Source organism: Cetorhinus maximus, chromosome 1 (genome assembly GCF_964194155.1).
Source record: "Cetorhinus maximus chromosome 1, sCetMax3.hap1.1, whole genome shotgun sequence".
In the NCBI taxonomy this organism is placed as follows: domain Eukaryota; kingdom Metazoa; phylum Chordata; class Chondrichthyes; order Lamniformes; family Cetorhinidae; genus Cetorhinus; species Cetorhinus maximus.
Window position 1 is genome coordinate 185,042,242 of NC_135879.1, and position 25,841 is coordinate 185,068,082.

Here is a 25,841-nt window from a genome sequence, read left to right on the forward strand (position 1 = left end):
GCTTTCCCGCCCCGAGCTGTCATCTACCCACCAGCCATTAAGTGGCCAATTAAGGGCCTTAATTGGGGCAGGAATAGACTTCCCATCTGAGGCCCTGCCCGCCCCAGCGTAAAACTTTTCTGATGTCGGGGCAGGCGGGAACCCGGGGGGACCCCAGACTTTTTTCTAAAATAGTGAATTCATCAATAAATACCTATCTCATCATGGGACCTGATGCCTGACTATGGTGGCTACTGGATTAGTTGATATGGAGGGTACACGGGCAAAGGGAGGTGGGTGAGGAGGATGGACAAGGTGGACTGCTTCCTCTTGGTCTCATCCATCGAACCTCCATTGCTGCATCTGCGAACCTGAGCTCCCATTCAGCAGGTCCCTGAGATATCCTTCCATGTTGGCTTTGCCCCCAGTCAGCAGGCCTACAGTTTCAGCGGAAGCAGGCAAGTGCGTGTTATATATATAGCTCCAGCAGAATTGTGTTGGATCAGTGCCTGGGTGCTAAACCTGCAGTTCTCAGTTTTAGCACCTACAGTTATGACTAAACCATGATAATCATCAATTAAAGAAAGTGCTGGGAAAACTCAGCAGGCCTGGCAGCATCTGTGAAGAGAGAAGCAGAGTTAATGTTTCGAGTTCAATATGATTCTTCTTTGGAAACCCATTCAAGCCATATTGGGCTGGAAACGTTAACTTTATTTCTCTCACCACAAACTTTCTGTTTTCAGCACTTACAGCACTTCAGCGCTTTCTGTTTTTATTTCAGATCTCCAGCATCTGCAGTATTTTATTTTTACAATCATCCACATTTTCTAACAGGTATATCTCATTCACACTTTTGCACTTGTTTTCACTTTGTGGCCAAAATAACTCCTTAATGTTTTAACACATCTACTGAAATGCAAAAAAATCAAATGTTAAAGCAGTTCAATAAAACAAAAGTAACAGTCATTGGCAGGGAAAATTCGTTACAGCTTGTTTTGGGCCAGGGATCTGCGATTGAATGCTCACATTAATTTCCATTGTGGCAGACAGCACCTTTGAGCTGCCTCCTCATTTCTATGATTTCTGATCTACATTGTCATCTGCACACACAACAGGGGGGCAAACAGTGTGAGAGACTAGTCTCCAGCTTGTTTAAAAAAATATTCATTCACAGGTTGTGGGTGTCGCTGGCTAGGACAGCATCTATTTCCCTTGAGAAGCAGGTGATGAGCTGCTGTCTTGAACTGCGGAAGTCCCTGTGGTGTAGGTACACCCACAGGGCTGTTAGGGAGGGAGTTCCAGGATTTTGACCCAGCAACAGTGAAGGAACAGCGATATATTTCCGAGTCAGGATGGTGAATGGCTTGGAGGGGAACTTCCAAGTGATGGTGTTCCCATCTATCTGCTGCCTTTGTCCTTCTAGATGATAGAGGTTGTGGGTTTGGAAGGTGCTGTCTTAAGAGCCGTTGTGAGTTTCTGCAGTGCATCTTGCAGATGGTACACACTGCTGCCACTGTTCATCAGTAGTAGAGGGAGTGAATGTTTAAGGTGGTGGATGGGGTGCCAATCAAGTGGGCTGCTTTGTCTTGGATGGTGTCAAGCTTCTTGAGTGTTGTTGGATCTGCACTCAGCCAGGCAATTGCGGAGTGTTCCATCACACTCCTGACTTGTGCCTTTGGACAGGCTTTGGGGAGTCAGGATGTGAGCTACTAGCTGCAGAATTCCCAGCCTTTGACCTGCTGTTGCAGCCATAGTACTTATAGGGCTGTTCCGGTTCATTTTCTGGTCAAAGTCAACGCCCAGGATGTTAATAGTCCAGGATTCAGTGATGGTAATGCCATGTGAGTGTCAAGGGGTGATGGTTGGAATTTCTCTTGTTGGAGATGGTCCTTGCCTGGCACTTGTGTAATGCAAATGTTACTTGCTGCTTATCAGCCCAAGCCTGAATGTTGTCTACATCTGCTGTACATGGACAGGGACAGTTTCACTATCTGAGGAATCATGAATGGTGCTGAACATTGTGCAATCCTTGTGCAAACATCCTCACTTCTGACCTTATGATGGAGGGAAGGTCATTGATGAAGCAGCTTAAGGGGTTGGGCCGAGGAAACTACCATGAGGAACTCCTGCAGTGATGTTCTGGGACTGATATGATTGACCTCCAAAAGCCACAACAATCTTCCTTTGTGCTCAGCATGACTCCAACCAGTGAAGAGTTTTCCACTGATTCCCATTGACTTCAGCTTTTCTAGGGCACCTTGATCATAAAATTATGGAATGCATATAAGATGCCATACTTGGTCAAATGCTGCCTTGATGTCAAGGGCAGTTGCTCACACCCCTCCTCTTGAGTTCAACTCTTTTGTCCATGTTTGGACCAAGGCTGTATTGAAGTTAAGAGCTGAGTGGCCCTGGCAAAACCCAAACTGAACATCGATAAGCAGGTTATTCATAGCACGGTCGACAATCCTTTCCATCACTTGGCTGATGATCTAAGTAGACTGAGTAGACTGATGGGGCAGTAATTGGCCGGATTGGATATGTCCTACCTTGTGTGCACAGGACATACCTGGGCAATTTTCCATTTGCTGGGCAGATGCCGGTGTTGTAGCTGTAGTGGAACAGCTTGGCTAGGGGTGCAGCTAGTTCTGGAACACAAGTCTCAGTACAATTCCCAAATGTTGTCTTGGCCCATAGCCTTTGCAATATCCAGTGCTTTCAGCCATTTCTTGATTTCATGTGAGTGAATTGAGTTAGCTGAAGACTGGCATCCAAGATGCTGAGGACCTCAGAAGGAAACAGAGATGGGTCATCCACTTGGCATTTCTGGCTGAAGATGGTTATAATTGCTACAGCCTTGTATTTTTCACTGATGCGCTAAGATCCCCCATCATTGAGCAGGAAGGGTAGAAAAGTAGTATACTATTTAAATGGAGAAAGATTGCAGAGCACGGGGGTACAGAGGGATCTGGGTGTCCTGGTAGATGAATCACCTGAAGTTAGTATGCAGGTACAGTAACTGATTGGCAGTTATTGCAAGAGGAATTGAATATGAAAGTCGGGATGATTTTCTACAGCTCTACAGGGCTTTGGTGAGACCACTGTGACCACTTGAGCACTGTGTGCAGTTTTGGCCTTCTTATTTGAAAAAAATATTATCACTTTAGAAACCGCTTAGCGAAGGTTCACGGGACTCATTCCTGGTATGAAGGGGTTGTCGTATGAAGAAAAAGGTTGAACAGGTTGGGCCAATACCCAGTGGAGTTTAGAAGAATGAGAGGTGGTCTTTTTGAAACATGTAAGATCCTGAGGGACTTGATAGGGTGGATATGCAGAGGATGTTTCCTCTTGTGGGGGAGTCTAGAACTAGGAGACATAGTTTAAAAATAAGAGGTCATCCATTTAAGGCAGAGATGAGAAAAAACTTTTTCTCCTAATGTTGGGGTGTGGAATTCTTTGCCCCAGATAATTGCGGAGGCTCGGTCTTTGAAAAAGCAGAATTAGACAGAGTTTTGTTAGGCAAGGGGGCCAAGGGTTATGGGACAGACAGGAAAGTGACATGAGACCACAACCAAATCAGCCATAATTTTACTGACTGGTGGAACAGGTTCAAGGGGCCAAATGGCCTACTCCTATGGAGGATGGGGATAGTTTTGGATCCTCTTCCTCTGGTTATTTGCTTTTTTCTCGTTATTCTTTCATGGGATTGCCCTTCAACTGAGTGAGTTGCCAGACCACTTAAGAGTCAACCACATTGCTGAGGGCCTGGAGTCACATGTAGACCAGGCCAGCAGATTTCCTTCCCTAAAGGGGCATTAGTGAACCAGATGGGTTTTTAAACAACAAACATTTCATGGCCACAATTATTGAGATTAGCTTTAGTTCCACATTCATTCATTGAATTTAAATTCCACCAGCTGCCATGGTGGGGTTTGAACCCAAGTCCCCAGATCATTAGTCTGGGCTTTTGGATCACTAGCCCAATGACATGACCTCTGCAACACCATCTACCCTTAATTATTCACCATTATTTGTGACTGGATGTGACAGTGCTGCAGAGCTTAGGTCTGATCTGTTAGTTATGTGATTGTTTAACTATCGCGTGTTGCTTCTGCTTTTTAGCATGCAAGTAGTCCTGAGCTCTAGCTTCACCAGGTTGGTGCCTCTTTTTTAGGTAGGGCTGGTGCTGCTCCTAAGTTAGTAGGATGGTGTCTTGTGTACCCCCTTATCTATGCAAGTGTTTAGAAAGGGCCAGGAAATGACCCTTAGCATGATGTAAACTAAAAAGCAGACCTCGATCAGGGTGATAAATAGGGGAGGAGGTAACCACCCCGACATTTTGGGTATCTGTCCTGTTTTCATTGGTCAGAAGAGTTTGAATAGATGAATGGCACTGGGTAAGCTACCAGACCCCAGAAAAAGGGTATATTAATAAGTGCTCAGGGACAGGGGGCAGAGCTGGTGAGGGGGCGGTGCTCATCAAGCAGCCGCTGCCTTCAGAAGGGGAAGAGGAAGAAGAGAAGGAGAAGGAAGGCTGAGAGAAGAATGCTGCTACCACAAGCCACTGAGATCAGCAGACCTTGTGCCAACTGTCTGTTTATCCTCTGGGATCAATAAACCCCTCTCAACTCTCATGAGTCTAATTAATTAATGCATCATATCTAAACTGTTGCTTCTTAATAAACTTAATAAACTATCTTAAAATTACTTATGAATAATCGACTGCCATAGGTATCTATGGCCCCGAATCCAAAAGCCATGCAGGTTGGTGTCAATGGGGTCCAGAGTGGTCGAGGTATTATTGGCTTGGAATTTGAGAAGCAACGGTCTTAGATTGTAGTTAAACACGTGGAGTCGTGATGAAGTGAGGGCAGGAGTCAGAGTGGCATACACTGGGGAACAAATGATAGAGAGTTTGACTGAGAAAACAAGCAAACCTGCAGTGAGAGAGATACAGGGGGTTGTTAGGCTTTCTAAAAGGGTTCAGAAAGAAAAGATTGAGTTGAAAAAAGTCCAGGATAAGTTGATCTACGGTGCACTTGTGTTGCCTTACAGCTGAATAAAAAGTACAAGAAGTTAAGGGAACAGGTCAATAAGTTACAAAAGGGGTTGACCCGTTCAATCAGTTATGCTGGGAACAAGAGGCACACAAATAGAGTGCATTTTTAAAAACTCATTGACGGGATGTGGGCTTTGCTGGCTGGGCCTGCATTTATTGCCCATCCCTAGTTGCCCTGGTGGTGAGCATTATTCACAGAGAGATCTGACTCCTCCACTGTAATCATGCATGATCTTTACCCCAACCCTAAGAAGGAGTAACTTTACCCAGCTGAGAGTATACCTTACATTCAAATCAAGTCACTGTTAAAGCAGAACAAAAACAAAAATACCTGGAAAAACTCAGCAGGTCTGGCAGCATCTGCAGAGAGGAACACAGTTAACGTTTCGAGTCCGTATGGCTCTTCAGGAGAACTAAGTAAAAATAGAAAAGAGGTGAAATATAAACTGATTTAAGGGGTGGGTGGGACAGGTAGAACTGGATAGAGGGCCAGTGATAGGTGGAGATAGCCAAAAGATGTCACTGGCCCTCTATCCAGCTCTACCTGCACACCCCACCCCACCCCCCTTAAACCAGCTTATATTTCACCTCTTTTCTATTTTTACTTAGTTCTGTTGAAGAGTCATACGGACTCGAAACGTTAACTGTGTTCCTCTCCGCAGATGCTGCCAGACCTGCTGAGTTTTTCCAGGTATTTTTATTTTTGTTTTGGATTTCCAGCATCCGCAGTTTTTTGCTTTTATCTCATTGTTAAAGCAGGGTGTTCACAAACATCAAACATTCAAAAAATTGGATTTGAAAAAGAAGCTAATAAGTTTGGAAACAATTATCAGTAATTTAAAATGCTGTGAGTTCCTGTATTGAGAAAATAAATTTCTTTTTTAAAAAAGGGTTTAAATGCAATCAAGCAGCTGTGAAAAGGCCAGTTTGTTATCAAAATATAAAGACAAGCCTGAAATCTTGAATGAGTTTAGCAGAAATCCAATTTGAGCTTTTCAAAACATTTGTACCAGATTTAAAGAAGAACTGTTAATATTGAAATTAAAACAAATTTGGAGATATAACGAATATTGAAACTTGAAAATTGTTATAAAAGAGGGGCATTGAAACAGCTCAATAAGTCAGCTCATCACCACCTTCTCAAGGGCAATTAGTAATAAGCAATAAAGACTGAGGGCGACGGTGGTGTAATGGTACGGTCACTAGACAAGTACTCCAAATACCTGGGGGACCTAAGTTCATAATCCCACCATAGCAGATGCTGAAATTTGAAGTCTCAGTAAGCCATAAACACTCATCTGGTTCAATAATATAGCTTAGGGAAGGAAACCTACTATCCTTAGCTGATCTGGCCTACATGCAGCTCCAGACCCACAACAATGTGGTTGGCAATTAGGGATGGACAATAAATGGTCTAGCCAATGACAGGCACATTCCATGAATAAATATAACAAAAATAGATGCTGGCCTAGCCAGTGTTGCCCACACCCCTTGTGAAAAAAAAGACCCAGCTGGTGAGACAGGACATACCCAGGGATGGTGATGGGACATTGTAAAGTCATGTCAGGTATAACTTAATGAATATGGCTATGTTAGGTTGTTGCTTGACTAATCTGTGGGACAGCTCTCTCAAGTTTTGCACAAGCTCCTCACATGTTAGTAAGGAGCACTCTGCAGAATCAACAGGACTGAGTTTGCCATTGTCATTTCCAATGCCTAGGTCGATGCTGGGTGGTCATCTGGTTTCATTCCTTTTAGACCTTGTAGCAATTTGATATAACCAAGTGGCTTGCTAAGCCATTGCAGAGGGCAGTTAAGAGTCAACCACATTGCTGGGTTCTGGAGTCACATGTTGTACAGGTAAGGACAGCAAACTTCCTTCCCTGAAGGACATTACTGGAGTAGATAGGTTTTACAACAACCGCTTCATGGTCACTATGGTCATTACTGAGATTAGCTTTCAATGCAATTAATATAAATTGAATATAAATTCCACCAGCTGATGTGGTAGGATTGGAACCCATGCCCCCAGAGCATCACCTTGGGTTGGTAGATTATCAGTCCAGTGATATTGCCACTATGCCATCACCTCCCCTCTTATAAGGGCAGTGTGTATATTTAGTTCTATTGTATGTGCTATTTCCATAAAAGCATTAATCTTTTTGTACTAATCATTCGTGCATTAATTCCATCAGAATTTCTACAACATAGTCTCATGGTCAACAATTATATTCTCCTGAAATAATGTTTACAGTTATTTTCAATTACCCCAATGAATCTGATTCATAGTCATCCGATTAACTCAATTTGTTTTGCTCGAGCCTTTTTTATTAAAGGAAACAGATTTCACGACTGCTCATTGATCATCCAGTTGTAGATATTTCGATAACTCAAGCTTTGATTTATAATTTAGACAAATTAATTTCATGCTTGAAAGATTACAATGATATTTAATGACTTGTGCACTCTGCATTCTCTCTTCCAAGGGTATTTATTGAAGGCAGAAACCAAAAATAAAGAACAGAGATTGAGCAGATTATTATCAGTCTTTCTCCCTGCTGGCTAGAGAAATGGTGACCAGATGTGGGTCAATGGTTGAAGTAATACTAGAATTACTTTTGATCTTTGATGCAACTGCTTAAAAAACTGTGAAAATATATCTTATTGTAAGATGACAAAAATATGAAAAAAACAGTTCAGTTCTGTACTGTTACTGAACCAATGCTTTCCCCCTTTGTTCTAATTAGTATTAGCATTTGTTATTGCTGTGTACCAATCAGTTATTTATCATGTAGGTTTTAGACTCTTATTGAGTCTATTTTCCATTGATCAAGAAGTAATAATATTGATACCAGGTACTGCCATCTGTTTGTGATAGTATCCTAGAAAATCTATAAACTTTTAAAACAAAACACACAATCACACAATGAGATTAATGTAAACTTTTCTAATCAGCGACACTTAGGTTTCCTTAAACCCAACAAGTCTTTAGCAGAACAAAAACAGAATTACCTGGAAAAACTCAGCAGGTCTGGCAGCATCGGCGGAGAAGAAATCAGTTAACGTTTCGAGCCTTCATGGCCCTTCGGCAGAACTGAAGCATAGTTAGAAGAAGGGAGAAATATAAATTGGTTTAAGGTGGGTGGGGGGGGGGGGGAGAGAGACACATTGAGGGCGTGGTGATTGTGGAGATGAGCAGATAATCAAAAGATGTCACAGACAAAAGGGTCAAAGAGGTGTCGAAGGTGGTGACATTTGTCTGAGAAAAGTGCTAATTAAGAATGGAAGACAGGATATTCAAAGTACAGCTCTAGTGAGGGTGGGGTGGAAAGACTAACAAGGTTTTAGTTTAGATTTAAAAATAATGGAAATAGGTGGGGAAAGAAGAATCTATATAAATTATTGAAAAAAACGGGGGTGGGGGGGGGAAAGAAACGAGGTGGGGATGGGGGGAAGGGGAGTTTAAGATCTAAAGTTGTTGAATTCAATATTCAGCCCAGAAGGCTGTAAAGTGCCTAGTCGGAAGATGAGGTGCTGTTCCTCCAGTTTGCGTTGGGCTTCACTGGAACAATGCAGCAAGCCAAGGACAGACATGTGGGCAAGAGAACAGGGTGGAGTGTTAAAATGGCAAGCGACAGGGAGGTTTGGGTCTTTCTTGCGGACAGACCGCAGGTGTTCCGCAAAACGGTCGCCCAGTTTGCGTTTGGTCTCTCCAATGTAGAGGAGACCGCATTGGGAGCAACGAATGCAGTAGACTAAGTTAGGGGAAATGCAAGTGAAATGCTGCTTCACTTGAAAGGAGTGTTTGGGCCCTTGGACGGTGAGGAGAGAGGAAGTGAAGGGGCAGGTGTTGCATCTTCTGCGTGGGCATGGGGAGGTGCCATAAGTGGGGGTTGAGGAGTAGGGGGTGATGGAGGAGTGGACCAGGGTGTCCCGGAGGGAACGATCCCTACGGAATGCCGTCAGGGGGGGTGAAGGGAAGATGTGTTTGGTGGTGGCATCATGCTGGAGTTGGCGGAAATGGCGCATTCAAAGGATCATCCTCCGCCATTTCCGCCAACTCCAGCATGATGCCACCACCAAACACATCTTCCCTTCACCCCCCCGACGGCATTCCATAGGGATCGTTCCCTCCGGGACACCCTGGTCCACTCCTCCATCACCCCCTACTCCTCAACCCCCACTTATGGCACCTCCCCATGCCCACGCAGAAGATGCAACACCTGCCCCTTCACTTCCTCTCTCCTCACCGTCCAAGGGCCCAAACACTCCTTTCAAGTGAAGCAGCATTTCACTTGCATTTCCCCTAACTTAGTCTACTGCATTCGTTGCTCCCAATGCGGTCTCCTCTACATTGGAGAGACCAAACGCAAACTGGGCGATCGTTTTGCGGAACACCTGCGGTCTGTCCGCAAGAAAGACCCAAACCTCCCTGTCGCTTGCCATTTTAACACTCCACCCTGTTCTCTTGCCCACATGTCTGTCCTTGGCTTGCTGCATTGTTCCAGTGAAGCCCAACGCAAACTGGAGGAACAGCAACTCATCTTCCGACTAGGCACTTTACAGCCTTCTGGGCTGAATATTGAATTCAACAACTTTAGATCTTAAACTCCCCCTCCCCCCATCCCCACCCCATTTCTTTCCCCCCCCCCACCCCCGTTTTTTTCAATAATTTATATAGATTCTTCTTTCCCCACCTATTTCCATTATTTTTAAATCTAAACTAAAACCTTGTTAGTCTTTCCACCCCACCCCCACTAGAGCTGTACTTTGAATATCCTGTCTTCCATTCTTAATTAGCACTTTTCTCAGACAAATGTCACCACCTTCGACACCTCTTTGACCCTTTTGTCTGTGACATCTTTTGATTATCTGCTCATCTCCACAATCACCACACCCTCAATGTGTCTCTCCCCCCCCCTCCCCACCCACCTTAAACCAATTTATATTTCTCCCTTCTTCTAACTATGCTTCAGTTCTGCCGAAGGGCCATAAAGGCTCGAAACGTTAACTGATTTCTTCTCCGCCGATGCTGCCAGACCTGCTGAGTTTTTCCAGGTAATTCTGTTTTTGTTTTGGATTTCCAGCATCCGCAGTAGCTTTTAGCTTTTTGTTTTTAAGCCTTTAGCAGTGTCATCTCATTACCTTCCCTAAACCTGCAATATTGTAGGTTTTTATCATCAATTTCAGATTTATCAGAATCATTGGACACCAAAAACGGACACAGGGATCATGATATGCAATTAATACGCACCCATTGCTATCAATGCAGGCAGCATGCAGATTTCACGCTGCCTGCTAAATAACATGATTTCCACATGCAGCCAGCACTAATCATGCTATTGTACAGCAGTGTGCCTTTGCAGCAGGCCCTAAATTGTGAAGAGCTAGCACTAGTTAGAGCTACACTGCACTGCTTAAAATCAATCTGTACCACTTAGAAGGGAAGAACATTGTGGCTATAGCAGGTGCTGGGAATTGCTTTATCCACAGAGGGATAGAAGATCTTCCAGACAAAAGGCAGTGGGACAAGATAGCTGTGACAGGCAATGCAAGAGTAGAGACCCAAGGACCTGGAAGCAGCGCGGCAATAAGTTTAATGACCTCACACAAGTGGTCATGATCAATGAGTGATTTCAAATGCCATATCCTACTAACTGCTACCACTATCCTCAGTAACTGCTCAATGCACCACACTCCCATCACTCACCCACCAAAGATCTGTATCAGTCAGGACTCATACCTAACACTCCACAACTTCACCTCACCCTTATACATTTAACAGTTTCAAGCAACAAATAAAGACCTCACAGCTTGCCTACCTATACTGCTATTCAATCAATGTAGACATATCAGCCAAACACATTGTACCACTTTCACTAACATACTTCCCGCTATCTTGCTAGAGAGGATGGTGCACAAATGTTTGCACCTCCTTATCCCCATGGAGGAGACACTGTTGGCCAGCATTGGAGTGGCCATTGCTGAGGCCCTGACCAGCGCAGGTGTGAAACAGTAGAATCTGATCATATACTCATATCTAATCCTCCTTCTCACATCTCACCTCCCCCTTATGCAACAATTTCTTCTCAATTTAAAGCGCCAGATGGTGTAAGCATGCATCCCCTGCTTTTCCCTGCCACCACCCCGAATTCCCCTCAGCATCACAACCATTTCATTGTGCACGTCTTTTTCAAGTTAGCAAGAATTGCAACCTGGCCAGGACAACACGTGCAAGAATAGGAAGACAGTGCTGATGAAGAAACACCATCATTCGCTCTCAGCAAAGATTTATTCCAATAAGAAAGAAAGACTCCGTGAGAAGGATGCACCATCCGTGGCTAACTAAGGAAGTTAAGAATAGTATCAAATTGAAAGAAAAAGTGTACAATACTGCAAAGATTAGTGATAAGTGAGAAGATTGGACAGATTTTAGAAGCCAGCAAAGAATGACCAAAAAAAAATGAGGAAGAAATTAGAGTATGAGAGAAAGCTAGCTAGAAATATAAGAGCAGATAGTAAGAATTACTACAAGCGTTTTAAAAGGAAAAGAGTAGCTAAAGTGAGCATTATTTGTTTAGAGGGTGAGAGTGGGGATTTAATAATGGGAAATAATGAAATAGAAGAAGCATTGGACAGGTAATTTGTGTCTGTCTTCATTGTAGAAAACACAACTGTCATCCCAGAAATACTTGAAAATCAAGAGATAAAAGGGAAGGAGGAACTTAAAACAATCACAATCACTGGGAAAGAGGTTCTAGTAATACTATCAGAACTAAAGGCTGGCAAGTCCCCTGAATCTGATTCTCTGCATCCTAGATTCTTAAAGGAAGTGGCTGTAGAGATGGGTGTATTGGTTGTGATCTTCCAAAATTCCCTGGATTCTGGAAAGATCCCAGCAGATTGGAAAATCACATATGTGACACGTCTATTCAAGAAAGAAGGGAGATAGAAAGTAGGAAACTATAGGCCAGCTAGCCTAACATTTAACATTGAGAAAATGCTAGAATCCAATAAGGAAGTAATAGCAGGACATTTGGAAAATTAAAATACAATCAGGCAGAATCAACATGGTTTTGTGAATGGGAAATCATTTTTAACTAACTTATTTGGTTTCTTTGAGGGTGTAACAATCAAGGTGGATAAAGGGGAATTGTACTTGAGGTATACTTGGATTTCCAAAAGGCATTTGATAAAGTTACTTCAGAAAATAAGAGCTCATGATGTAAGTGGTAAAATATTAGCATGGATAGAGGATTGTTTAGCTAACAGGAGCAGAGAGTAGGGATATATGGGTCATTTTCAGGCTGGCAAGCTGTAACTAGAGGAGTGCCGCAGGGATCTGTTTTAGGGCCTCAATTATTTATGGTCAATATTAATGACTTGGAAAAAGGGACTGAATGTATGTTAGCTAAATTTGCTGATGACACAATGATACATAGGAAAGTAAGTTTTCAAGTGGACATAAAGAGCCTACAAAACCATTTAGATAAAATAAATAAATGGGTAAAAAAATGGCAGTTGGAATATAATGTGGGAAATGTGAAATTGTCCACTTTGGCAGGAAAAATAGAAAAACAGTGTATAGTTAAATGGAGACTGCAGAACTTTGCAGTACAGTGGGACCCGGGTGTCCAAGTACATGGATTACAAAATGTTAGTATGCAGATACTGCAGGTGATTAGGAAGATAAATGGAATGTTGATATTTATTGCAAGGGGAATCAAGTAAAAAAAGTAGGGAAGTGTTGCTGTAAATGTACAGGGCCTTAGTTAGACTGCATCTGGAGTACTGTCTACAGTTCTGGTCTCCGTACTTAAGAAAGGATATAATTACTATTGAAGCAGTTTAGAGAAGGTTCATTCACCTGATTCCTGAGATGAAGGAATTGTCTTATGAGGAAAGGTTGAGCAGGTTGGGCCTATACTCTTTTGAGTTTAGAAGATTGAGAGGTGATCTTATTGAAACATATACGATCCTGAGGGGGCTTGACAGGGTAGATGCTGAGAAGGTATTTCCCCTCTTGGTGAAGTCTAGAACCAGGGGACATAGTTTAAGACTGAAATTAGATTTTCTTTTTTCTCTCAGAGGGTCGTTAGTCTGTGGAAATCTCTTCCCCAGAGAGTAGTGGCGGCTGGGTCAATATATTCAAGGCTGAGTTAGATAGGTTTTTCATTGACAAGAGAGTCAAGGGTCAAGGTGGGAGGAGGGGGGTGCAGGTAGAAAAATGGAATCGAGGCGACATTCAGATCAGCCATGATCTTATTGAATGGGGGACCAGGTTTGAGGGGCCGAATGGTCTACTCCTCCTAATTTGTATGTTCTTATCTGTGTTCGTGTTCATAGCCTCAACCACTAGCTCACATACTGACACTGCATGTAATTTAGAAGGTAGCTTAGGGGCAGATCTGCAGGTGATAAGACACTGGGCATATGTGGGCTGCAGCCAGAGCAGGGGGCAAGAGTAGCCTGGGTGCAAGCTCCACAGATGGCGAGATTGCACACAAGTTCTGCCACAGAGGACTCAGATGAGCACTTTGATGGCGTGATGTACAGGAGAAGCCTAATGGGTATGCACAATGCAATGCTTGGTGCATTGGCAGGCCTGCTAGAAATTGAGTACAGAATGTCAAAGTGCATGGGGAGTCTGGTCCCAACTTTATACAGAGCTTTGAGCAGAGCTTAGGATTCATCCTTTCCAACATGGAAATAACGACCAACTCCATTAGTGCACTTGTGGACCCAACTATTGTGCAGCGTCTGATAACTGATGTTTCAGCTTTCATTGCAGTGCAGGCAGAAACTACCCAATGTCTGTGTGCTGCAGTGGAAGCTTAGATTTCTGTCAAGCAAGCTCAGCTTTCTGCCATTCAAGCTCATGCTGCTATTATGGCTGGAGATACCAGTATTCAAATAGGTCTTGCAGGATCTCACAGCAGTTCAGAAACCTGTTCACTAATGGGTTACTAGGAAGCTGAGGCACTGTCCCAAGAGAAGAATTCTCTCTCAGGAGGACACCATTTGTCCTCCCACTACAACTGCTCCAACAGTGCCCTTGTTGTTGCCTCTTAGCCAGCCAACCCAGACTTCTGCCACCCATGTTGCGATGGTGTAGTCTGAAGCCAGGATTCCCAGACTCAGAGCTGGTTGAGGTCATCCTTACTGGAAACAGAGAATGAAATGTATTCAGCTTTCTTTCACTGGAGAGCCTCAATGACTTCCATTACCCAATAGTGGACTGCAAACTGTAAGATGTTGCAAATATCTCCAGCTACAGGCTGGAAGGAACCCAACACAGAAAGGAGGGAATTGTCCCAGATTTGCTCTAAGTGCGGTAGCAGGTGTGAGAAAAGATGTTTTACTCGCCGGCTACAATGGCAGGTTTTCACGCCGCACCGTCCCCTTCCCGGCATGTCACGTCTCACTAATAATGCATTCGCGGGAAACACTCCGGATCGCCCGCAGGTGAGTTTGGATTTGCCTACCATGCCGCAACCACAGCACTCCCTCGCTCCAGGCACCATATTTAAAGTGCATCAGAGCACAGTAGACTCAGAAAAGTTAAGAAATTTTGATCACAAGTTGTTGCAAGGGTGAACGCATTTTATCACTTTATAATCTGAAAATATATTCACTTTCACTGAATAAAGTGTAATGTTGACGTTCAGCTTCACAAGTCCTCCCACTGCATTCCCCCACCACACACACACACACCCCGCCCCCCCACCCCCCCCACCACCCCCCAACCCCCGCTAGCAGTTCAGTGGCACACAGCTGAACCGTGAGTGATTCTGGAGAGAGAAGTCTGCGTGTGGCGGGTCCTTTCGGAAATGCATGCAAGCACTGCCCCACAGAAGTGGAGCTTTCCTCCATCACACTCAATGCAATGTCCTGAGCATTTTCAATGTGGCCTGCTGGGGTCTCTTTCAGTTGCACATCTGAGCTGACCAGCATCTCCGCCCACCCACTGATTGCAGTTCAATGCAGTACTTCTGCCCATCCAACACAAGGCTCCGCTCACTTTTGATTTCTGTAAAATGGTAGTTGTCAAGTTTCTTGTAAGGTTCCCTTCCTCTCCCCTCCCCCAGTCACCCATGTCCTTTTGCCCATCGCTGTGGACCCCCCTGGAATCACCTTCCTCCTCCCCATTATTACTCTCCAACCTGAATTCTTGTCGTTCCAGGGTGTTCAGGTGAACATGCACCTTCCAGAAAATCCCACCCCAATCCGTATTGGCCTCCCCAATCTCCTTCTTCCCACCCCCACGGTCCGTGTCTGCCTCCAAGTCCTCACCAGCCATCCTTACCGTCCGTTCTACAGTTACCAACGCACTCTCACCCTCCCACCCTACTGGTTCCCTCTGCCTGCTCTCATACTCACCATTCCCTCCTACCACCCAGGAGGCAGTCATTGACTCCACAGACCCCTCCCTTGCACATTCACCTGGACATCCCCCCTTTATTCTCTCCTCCACCCTTACTCTCTCCTCTACACTTACTACCTCCTCCCTCTGGCCACCTTCCCCTCTCCGAACTCCCTCTTCTCCCCTAGACACCTTCCCCTCTCCAAACTCCCTCTCTTACACCTTCCTTCCCCCCCACTTTCGCCTACCTCACCACTTGCAGCATTCTCCCCGTTACACCTTCCTTCCCCTTCCTAACCTTATCCTCCCAGCAACATCGTTCACCCCCACTCCCAACCCCATCCCCCCTTTCCTCTCCCACTCGCACCTAGACCTTCCTCTCTGACCCCTACACCGATCATTCTGCGCAGCCCATGGCTAAGACCATGTTGTTCCAAAGCAGGCCCGAAGCATCAACAGAGACCTCCCAACATCCAAGAGCTGCTTCATGGCGGAGCTATATCCACGAGGATCCACCCAGCATGCAATGCACATGTTCCTCCAGGGTCCGGTAGCTGTACGGCTCTAGCATCTTCATTCCCTCGGATATCCGCGATCTGAGCAAGGCCCTAATGGTAAGCCCTGGCTTCTGAACGTCACACTTGTCCAGACGTGTTCTGAGCCAGCATGTTTTCCCGCTGGTGTAATGGTAAATCGGGCATGGGTGACGATTCCAGTTGGGCCTTATTTTGCATCCCATTAGCGGGATGCAAAATGGGTTCACGCGGCCTCCAGCAGGATTGGCATTCCGCCATGGCAGGCACCATCAGATGATCCTGCTGTGCTTTCATACCAATGTGAAGCTGATTTCTGCCCCTTACACCGAATTCTTCCCTCCCGCCTGCCATGATGCCAGCCGCCCACGGGACCGGACAAATCTGCTCAAAGGATCATTGCCAAGGTCACTTTCACAGCCACTGGCAACGTGGCTCTTGTCCAACTAAGGTTACATTTGTGGCTATAACAAGGGTAGATTTCAGTGAGGTGGCCCTTACTAAAGCAGAGATATCTCACAGTGCCCGGAATTTTCTGGTCCCATTGGCGTCATGTCGGACAGGGGAGGAGAACAATCTGGAGGTCAGAAATCGGTTTCATGCTGTTATGAAATCAGTTTGCGATCGTCCACTCCACCCGCCAATGGGGTGGTGGCATTTTCCGCCACCGCATGTTGGGAACCTAATTTCAATACTTTAGCATCGCATTATAAGCGCTGCTCACTGGAATCATCCCGCCATGATGGTTCATCCAGGCACGCCAACATGTTTCGCAACTGTACATAAGCGATGTGTACCTGGTGAGCTGCACTGCGCCCGGGACTTCGAGGTTTGTTTCCCTACCTTGCTTCAGGCAGCACTCGTGGTCATCAGGCTTCACAGGCAGCACCACATCACTTATAGGTGGCATATGGGCAGGTTTCTAGTGACCAGACCAGCCATAAGGTAGGGGTGGCTTTTCAGTGGCTGCAGGGCTAGGGCTTGTTTGGGGAAGGGGAGAAGTGGTCTCAGACAAAGGAAGGGGCTGCAGGATGAGGGCTGTACTGGGGAAGGGGGGTATCTCAGGGGATGCGTGGGGGCACATTTTGATCTGCGCAAGTGGCCTCAAGTTGGTGAGGGCTGAGGAGGCAATCTCCAGAGGAGATGAGGCCAAATGGAAATGTGAGGGTGTGTTTGAGAGAGTGAGTGATGATGTCCCTTGAGCTGGCAGTGAGTGAGATGACAGTGAATGTGTGATGGCCTTGTGAGTGTGTCAGTTAGAGAGATAAGATGGTTGCCTTACCCTGGCTGCAAGGATGAGATCATTCATTTGTTTTCTGCACTAGATGGCTAACCTCTTGTGTGCAGCATTGGCACTGACCACCTCTGCCACTGCCTCCCAAGCGAAGTGGTGAGACTGATGGGCCCCCTGTGGCCAGAACAGGAGTAGAGGACACTGAATCGGGGGGCTGCATCCTTCTTGGCTTTGGGGGCCATGTCTTCACCAGGGCAGTCCTGAGCTGTGTGCATCGAGAAGTGTGTGTGCGGCTGCAGTTTAAATATAGTGCCCCGCGTGAGGAAGCGGTTAGGTAATGGCATGGTGGGCAAATCAGAGGCTGCCCGCCAGTGAGACGCAGTGTTTCCTGTGGCTGCATAATTAATGAGGTGGGAACGGGACAATACGGCGTGAAAACCCGCCATTGTGGCCAGCGGGCAAAATGACTTTTCTCCCGCTTGCTAGTGCACTCTGTGCAAATCTGGAATGATTCCATCCATTGATCCTCACTGAGGTTTACATTGGAAAATTGCTCCCTGAACACCCTGAGTGAATATGGCCCCCACATGAGAGCCCTCCTCCACACCTCCTTTTAGTAGTTTGTCCTGCTGTGTGTGTCCACTGTCCATTCTCCCAGCCATACTGTATTCCAAGGGGAATGCATACTACTGTACCCATGTCTGGGGCATCTGGTTTGTGCAGAAGCCTTGAAGTCAGAACCAAGTCCTTCAACACTTGCTACCCTCTCCCTATAGACTTTAGCAATTTTAAAGAACTCTCGAAATCACCAAAGGCTGGTGTAATCATGCCAACAGCCAGTAGAAATCAAATCGGCAACTCACCTGAAAGTAGTTGGGGATCACTTTAAACAGCATGAGTGGGTGAGTACTTCCTGCTGCTGAACATGTGTTTAGCCATGCTTGATTAAGAGAGGGCAGTAGCTAAAGAATTAAGCTCTAAAATGGCAGCGCTGGCATCAAATCAGTGTGTTGTGCTGAAAGACGGCATGATTTGGCAACTTTGCATACTTCCAGCCAGAGCTCACTGTGCTCATGCTAACAGGCTCAGCAATATGATATCCAGTGCGACTTCCACCAAAAGTGTGCGCATCTGCCGCAAATGCCATTTTGGACCTCTAAGGCCACCCATAGCATTAAACAACAGACGCTATGCATCTGAATTTCGAGGTGATAGCATTTGATATTAAGAGCTAAAGCACACCTACACTCTGAGTGACAGGCTTTTAGATTACTAAGCAGAAGGCCTACTTAGCAGCCCAACAACCATACGGACCTCATCATTGACCCTATGTGCTGACTTATTAAAGCTTTGGATTTCATGTAAATAAAGGGATTTTCCGATGATGTGATTGCGGGAGCTTAACAGTGCATCAGCTGCTCAGCACTTGCTTCAAGAGGTGTTGTCTTTGATCTGAGTGGCCTTCTCCTCTGTCTTTCACTATTAGTTTTCCTGTTGCTTGGCTTCTAGAAGCTGATTCTGCTTTTTGCTTCAAGAAATTTTTGCCCCTTAAAATCTGGCACAACTTTTAGGGGCAACCTGTAGCCCTTTAATAGTCACTGCTGTTCAATAATCTCCTGCCATTCACCAGCCTCCTCCACTCCCGCCAACTCTAATGACACTCGCAACTCATCATGTACTTGACACCTATGTTTAAATTATCTGATGCGACATGGTGATGTGAGGTCAGCAACTTGCCAATATAGGTGCAGCAGCTGGTGTAAAGCACTCCTATTATTCAGTGTTGAGTAATAAAGAGATGAGTTTTAACTAATACAATGACAGTCCTCTCTGTTCACTGCCTGTATGCTCCTAACTGATTTTTTCTACTCACCATAGCCCAGAACTACCATAATAACATGCTTATATAGCCTGCATCCTGTAGCATGGATAGCTCTATACCCCTTTCATTGCTGGAAATGATATTTTAGCAAATCTATTCATTTTTGTTGAAATTTGAACTGTGAGGGTCAGCCTAGCCTCTTTAAATATTCCAAGTTCAGTACATTTTCAACTAAGTCTATTTAATAATTAGATTCATTAGTCTATTGTAAGCTGTTAAGTTACATATGAAAAAGTGCATTGTTTGGGTGGTTAGGATGGCTGATAATGCAAAATTTCTCATGCAATGGGGGTAATTTTTATTCTATCTTGTTTTGTATCGATCATGTCCATGTTCAAAATGCAATCCATGTCCAAATGCAGCAAGACCTGGGCAGTATCCAGGCTTGGGCTGACAAGTAGCAAGTAACATTCGCGCCAGACAAGTGCCAGGAAATGATCCTCTCCACTAAGAGAGAACCTAACCATTGCCCCTTGACATTCAATGGCATTACTATCGCTGAATCCCCCACTATCAACATCCTGGGGGTTACCATTGACCAGAAACTGAAGTGGACTAGCCATATAAATACTGTGGCTACAAGAGCAGTTCAGAGACCAGGAATCCTGCAACGAGTAACTCGGTTCCTGACTCCCCAAAGCATGTCCACCATCTACAAGGTACAAGTCAGGAGTGTGATAATGCAGCCCCAACAACACTCAAGAAGCTTGACACCATCCAAGACAAAGTAGCTTGCTTGATTGGCACCCCTTCCACAAACATTCACTCCTTCCACCACACTGGCAGCAGTGTGTACCATTTACAAGATGCACTGCAGAAACTCACCAAGACAGCACCTTCCAAACCCATGACCACTACCATCTAGAAGGACAAGGGCAGCAGATAGATGGGAACACCACCACCTGGAAGTTCCCCTCCAAGCCACTCACCATTCTGACTTGACCCATCACTGTCACTGGGTCAAAATCCTGGAACTGCCTCCCTAACAGCACTGTGGGTTACCTACAGCACATGGACTGCAGCAGTTCAAGAAGGCAGCTCATCGCCACCTTCTCAAGGGCAATTAGGGATGGGCAATAAATGCTGGCCCAGCTAACGATACCCACATCTTGTGAAAGAATGAAGAAAACTAAGAGTGATATAATCCTCCTGAAGCCAATGGCAATGAAAATTGGGAGAGATTTGTGATGGACAGCTAAATCAATCTCGCTTATTTTACATTATTGCCCCTAGTCAAAATCACTCCCAATTAATCTTAACCACCCCCAGGGCAGGAATCAAAGAGGGCTTAGCTCTGAAACTATTTTGTAAATAGTTTTTAAAATGTATTGCTTATGCCATCCACATTATAGCGGTAAACATCAATCGCTAAAGACAAGGTCCAGAATTGATGAAAATGTTGTTAATAATTAATATTAATATGAGTATCAGCTACTGTGCAAACAATATATAGTGGAAATATAGTGGAAGAGTTCATTCTTTGGACAAGAGATTTCTCTGGTATACAGGCTCTGCTCTGTTAGGACTGGTATGCCAGACTCTACAAAAATTGCTTAAGCATTCCTCATGGACTTACAAGTTGCAGTGGTAATAATTTCTGGACTATAAAACAGTCTTATTTTCCATCCAATGTGTAGCAGCTGTGTTCTGCACTTGGGTTGCTTAATCTTAAAAACACAATTTCACATCCTTACTGAAAGTTAGATTGATCAGAACTATGACATATTTTGAATGTTTTTTTTAATCTTATGTGATCTGCACATAAATTGATAACAATATAGATTATTTCAGTTGTCTATATAATCTAACGCTGACATGCAACTCCAACACTGACATGCAACCATAACATTGACAATGCACACAAATGACGTAAAAATAAAAATGGCGATGCAAATTGGAGAAACAGGCCCTAAAGAATAAACAGCTTTAAAGCGAGGACTTATTGTATTTTTTCTCTAGTGATCACGATTATTTTATGTTCCTCCCCACTTTTTACCTCTTAATTTCCCACTTTCTTGGGATGTTTCTATAGCTTCTACGATGAAGATAAATACAAAATACCTGTTCTGAGTCTGTCATTTCCTTGTTTCTTAATATTAATTCTCCTGTGTCACCCTCTAAGGGAAAAATGCTTATTTTAGCTACTTTCTTACTTTTTTTTTTGCTTGTAGAAGCTTTGACAGCCTGCTTTTATATTCCTCCCTAGCTTTCTCTCATTCTCCAGTTTCTTTTTATCTTTAGTCATCCTTTGCTGGTTTCTAAAATCTTCCCAATTTTCTTTGCAGCATTGTACATCTTATCTTTCAATTTGATACCACCTTAATTTCTTTAGTTAGCCACAGATGCTTCCTGCTCATCATGACTTTCTCTCTCAATCCCATATTGTTGAAAGTTATGACATATCTCCTTAAATGTCTGCAAGTGCTTCTCTACCATCTTACATTTTAATCTATTTTCCCATTCCACTTTAACCAACTTTGTCTTCATAACCTTGTAATTGCCTTTATTTAAGTTTCAGACACTAGCTTCAAACCCAAAGTTCTCACCCTCAAACTGAATGTGAATTTCTATCATGTTATGATCACTCTTACCTAGAGGATCCTTTACTATGAGGTTATTTATTAATCTGTCTTATTACACATTATCAGGCCTAAAATAGCCTGTTCCCTACTTGGTTCCAGAACATATTGGTCCAATAAACTATCCTGAATACTCGTGAATTTTTGATTTATACTCTGTCCAACATTGTAGCTAGCTACTGTCGAGGTTGAGTGGGGTGTGGGGGGGGGGGGGGGGGTTTGGGGGAGAATATATATAAACTTCTCACACCAGTGACTTGTTTCCTTTGCTATTTCTTACCTCCACCAAAACTAATTCTACATTTTGACTCTCTAAACCAAGATCATTCCTCTCTACTATACTGATCTCATCCTTTATTAACAGAGCCACCACATCTCCTTTTCCTCTCTTCCAAAAATGTCAAATATCCTTGAATATTCAGATCCCAGCTATGGGGCAGAATTTTTCGCTTGGTGTGTGGGTGCACACCCGACATGCTCGAGCGTAAAATAGCGCATGATGACATCGGTTGAGTGTCCCAACATCAGCGTGCACTTGCAGGATATTTCAGTTAGCTGGCATGCATGGGTGCCAGAGCCATGCCTGCCATTAATTAAGAGGCCAGTTAAGGCCATTAAAAAGTCAATTGACTCTGATTTTTCATAGCCCGTGCAATTTTACGCTTGTCACAAGGCCAAAATAGGCAGGCGGTCAGCTGACAATTTCAAAAACCTCATTCATGGGCAGGATATAAAAGGTCAGCAGCATTGCCAGTGTGGGTAGTGAGGAGTTTGGTAGATAGTTTGCTTTATTGGTATTTGGTAGATAGTTTGCTCTATTTAAGTTTAGTGACTTATTGGTATATGGCAGCTTGTGTTCGGGGCTTCATTGTTAGCATTTCCAGGTTTCACTTCAGGACTCCTTGGTGTATCCAAGGACTCTGGAGAATTCAGACCATGTGGACCCTTCCAGGTATCAGACAACCTTCTGTTACCTTGGTAATGGGGATTGTGGTCTCCCTGGTGGCACCTCCTTTGAGGATGAAGAGAAGGGCAGAAGGGAGAGGAGGCCAGGTATCCCAATGCAGCTTCCAAGGGAGAGACCTGTGGGAGGAGAGACGCAGGCACAAGGGGTGCAGGGCCAGAAGGAAGTCCAATGTGTTAGGGGCCGCAGAAGATGCCACTATCCTGCTGCCAGCGTTTACAGGCAGTGATGCAGCTACCTCAGTATGTCCAAGGTAAAGTGCTGAAGGAGGCTCTGCCTCTCAAGGGAGACAGTAACCTCCATTTGTCAGATGATTGAGCCTGAGATCAGCTCTGACTGTATGGGTGGACACCCCATACTAGTGGCTCTGAAGGTCACAGTGGCCCTCAACGTCTATGCAGCCGGCTCTTTCCAGGAGTCAGTGGGGGATCTGTGTGGAGTCTCCCAATCAGCTGCCTATAGCGGCGCCAAATGGTGACAGAATCTCTGTTCAGGCTCTGAAGCAGTCTACATCCAAATACAGCAAGACCTGGACAATATCCAGGCTTGGGCTAACAAGTGGCAAGTAACGTTCACACCACACAAGTGTCAGGCAATGACCATCCCCAACAAGAGAGAATCAAACCATCACCCTTTGACGTACAATAGCATTACCATCCATGAATCCCCCATTATAAAAATCCTGGGGATTACCATTGACCATAAACTGAACTGGACTAGCCATATAAATACTGTGGCTACAAGAGCAGGTCAGAGGCTAGGAATCCTGTGGTGGGTAACTCATCTCCTGACTCCCCAAACCTGTCCACCATCTACACGGCACAAGTCAGGAGTGTGATGGAATAGTCCCCACTTGCCTGGATGAATGCAGCTCCAACAACACTCAAGAAGCTTGACAGCATCCAGGACAAAGCAGCCCGCATGATTGGCACCACATCCACAAACATTCAATCAGTAGCAGCAGTGTGTACCATCTACAAGATGCACTGCAGGAATTCACCAAGGCTCCTTCGACAGCACCTTCCAAACCCATGACCACTACCATCTAGAAGGACAAGGGCAGCAGATAGATGGGAACATCAACATCTGGACGTTCCCCTCCAAGCCACTCATCATCCTGGCTTGGAAATATATTGCTGTTCCTTCACTGTCGCTGGGTCAAAATCCTGGAACTCCCTTCCTAAGAGCACTGTGGGTGTACCCACACCACATGGACTGCAGCAGTTCAAGAAGGCATCTCACTGCCACCTTCTCAAGGGCAATCAGGGATGGGCAATAAATGACGGCTTAGCCAGCAAAGCCCACATCCTGTGAATGAATGAAAAAAAAGGCGGAAATTCACTTTCATTCATTTCCGTACAGATGAAGCCATCCAGGCTGAGCAAGCTACAGGCTTTGCAGTGATTGCTGGGTTCCCCCGCATCCCGGGTGCAATCAACTGCACACATGTGGCCATCAAGGTACCAGCGGGTCAGCTGGGTGCCTTTGTCAACAGGAAGGGCTTCCATTCCATGAACGTGCAGATAGTGTGTGACCACAGGATGCAGATTCTGCAAGTCTGTGCAAGGTACCCTGGCAACTCCCATGACAGGTACATCCTGAGGCACTCTTCAGTGCTGTTCAGTTCTCCAGCCCGACTGGATGGATGGCTGCTGGGTGACAAGGACTATCTCTTGAAAAGGTGGCTTATGATGCCTCTCCGCCACCCAAGAACAGAGGCAAAGCTGTAGTATAACGGGAGTCATGCCTCCACAAGAGCGGTGATAGAGAGAACCATAGGTCTTCTGAAGATTCACTTCTGATGCCTGGACCGTAGAGGGGCAGAACTACAATGCCCCCCAGAACGGGTATCACTGATCGTGGTTGCATGCTGCGCTCTCCACAATCTGGCACTGGCAAGGGGGGTCCAATGGAGGAAGAGGATGTTGACATAGTTGCACAGGCCACAGATGATGAATCAAGTGGTGAGTCAGAAGAGGAGCACAGTGAGGAAAACGCTGAGGGCGTGGAGGCAGACCTCTGTAAACTCTTTGATCTAATGCTCCTTCAGCTAGGCTGCCAAATAAGCTCTACCACCTCATGCCAGGGATGCCGCCTCCATCCCAGATGCCTGAAATGACCTTTTCTTTGACCCCAAAGTCCACTTAGTGCCTGCACAATGAAGCTTCGAGCCACCCACATCCGGCATTACATAAGGGCAGCATATTAAACAGAAAAGGTGAAGCACACTCAGACTATAAGACCATAAGACCATAAAATGTGGGAGCAGAAGTAGGCCATTTGGCCCTTCAAGTCTGCTGTGCCATTCAATGAGATCATGGCTGATCTGATAATTCTCAATTCCACTTTTCTGCCTTTTCCCCATAACCCTTAATTCCCTTACTGATTAAAAATCTGTCTATCCCAGCCTTGAATATACTTAACGACCCAGCTTCTACAGCCCTCTGCAGTAAAGAGTTCCACAGATTAACAACCTCCTGAGACAAGAAATTCCTCCACACCTCTGTCTTAAATGGGAACCCCCTTACTCTGAGATTACGCCCTCTGGTCCTAGACTCTCTCACAAGGAGAAACAACTTCTCAGCATCTACCCTGTCAAGCCCCCTAAGAATCTTATATGTTTCAATAAGGTCGTCTTTCATTCTTCTAAACTCCAATGAGTACAGGCCCAACCTACTCAACCTCTCCTCATAAGAAAATCCCTCCTTACCTGGGATCAACCTAGTGAACCTTTTCTGGACTGCCTCCAATGCCAGTATATCTTTCCTTAGATAAGGGGACCAAAACTGTTCACGGTGTTCTAGGTATAGTCTAACTAATGCCTTATATAGTTTTAGCAAGACTTCCCTATTTTTGTACCCCATTCCCTTTGAAACAAAGGCCAACATTCCATTTGCCTTCCCTATTACTTGTTGAACTTGTATGCTAGCTTTTTGGGATTCATGCACGAGGATCCCCAAATCCCTCTGTGCTGCAATTTTCTGCAGTCTTTTTCCACTTAAGTAATATTCAGCTCCTCTATTCTTCCTGTCAAAGTGCAAAACCTCACATTTTCCCGCATTGTATTCCATCTGCCAAGTTTTTGCCCATTCACTTAACCTGTCTATATCTCCCTGTAGACTCTTTGTATCATCCCCATTATGACAAAAGAAAATTTATCTCATGTTGACAGTCAAAACAAACTAACAGAACCTTCTCTGGTCTTCAACCCCAGACAAGTTAAAATAAACAAATGATTGTACAACAGA